The sequence below is a fragment of the Chrysochloris asiatica genome, unplaced genomic scaffold (assembly GCF_000296735.1).
Source record: "Chrysochloris asiatica unplaced genomic scaffold, ChrAsi1.0 scaffold00070, whole genome shotgun sequence".
NCBI classification, from domain to species: Eukaryota; Metazoa; Chordata; class Mammalia; order Afrosoricida; family Chrysochloridae; genus Chrysochloris; species Chrysochloris asiatica.
This window is the reverse complement of record NW_006408588.1, coordinates 6672442-6673914: the sequence shown is the minus strand read 5'-3', so window position 1 is coordinate 6673914 and position 1473 is coordinate 6672442.

Below are 1473 nucleotides of genomic sequence, written 5' to 3'. Positions count from 1 at the left end.
CTGTGCATCATCATTCAACAGTATTTGCTCCCATTCTCTCTGTTTTTCTTTTCTTTATTTGGGTGGGGTGGGGTGAGGAGATATACACAAAACCACTCTGGAATATATATAATAATTTAAACAACTAAAGGGAACATTCTGCAAGCCTGCCTCCTAGCCACCAGCGCTCAGTCTCTCTCTTTCCATAAGTCTAGAATCCTCAGTTTTTCCCTCTCCCCATGTCCCCATCTCTGCCTCCATCTCTCATGTTCCTTCTTCTCTCGATAGGGTCCCACATTCTGCTTGTGCTCTTCCCCCTTAATGGTCGTAGGGTCCTCTTTTTCTGGACTGTAAGATTGAAGAAATTTATTTTTTCAGTTTGTTTTTGTTGTAGTTAAGTTCCCTCAACTCATAGAGACCCTGCATAGGGTTTCTAAGGAGTGGCTGGTGAGTTTGAACCGCTGCCTTTGCAATTCAAACCAACCTTGCAGTCCAGCGCATTAAGCTGCAGCACCAGTGCATTAACTTGCAGCACCACACCAGGACTCTAGTAGACAAGAAGTAAAATTTCAGAGTACTGACTGTGGGGAAGTATCCTTGTCCCTTTTCAGAATCTGTAGGTCCAGCATTCCTTGAAGATCTCCATATGTCTTGCCGTGACTTTTTCCTTGGACCTAGGAGCTTAACAATATAGGTATCCCAGGTCCAAAGGATGTACTCCACTCTTGGTTCTTCTTACGTGGTGACAGTGCATCCCTTTTTCTCTCCTCATGTCTCTTTCCTTTTATCTCATGTAAAATACAAGGTATTGCATGCCATACACTTGGAAATCTCCCATACATCAGTACATCAGATCAAGGTCATGGTGGACTTAAGGGAAGTATGTTGTTGCTCAGTGCCATCAAGTTGGTCTGACTCATAGTGACCCTGTGTAGGGTTTCTGAGTACTGACTGGAGAGTTTTAACCTTGCAGTTAGCAGTTCAATGCTTATCCTGTAGCACCATGCCAAGACCTCTTACTGGTTCATCACATCAGATCAAATCATGGGGATTATCACATAACTGTCAAATCATTGAGAATTGTGGGCCAGTGAAGCTGACACATATTTTGGGGACACAATTCAATCCATGACATTTCATCCTTTGGCCTCCTGAAATATATGTCCTTGCCACCTGCAAAACACTTTCACCTCATCATATCATCTGCAAAGTCTTCTAATTTCAAAATCCATCTTGGAGCAAAGTTTTTCTTTATCTGTAAATCAAGAATGTGTCTTTTATACTTCCAAAATACATTGATAGAACATTTCTATTACCAATGGAAGCAGTTGAAAGGAAAGAAGAGACAAGAGGCACCTATTCCACAGCAAGACGTGGCCATTAGGCACTTGGCTTTCTTGATCCATGGGTCAGAGTGCCTAACTTCACTGACAAGTGTCCATAGGCTTCCTGCTCCCCGAGGAAGCCTCCTACATGAAAACATTCAGGTCTTTC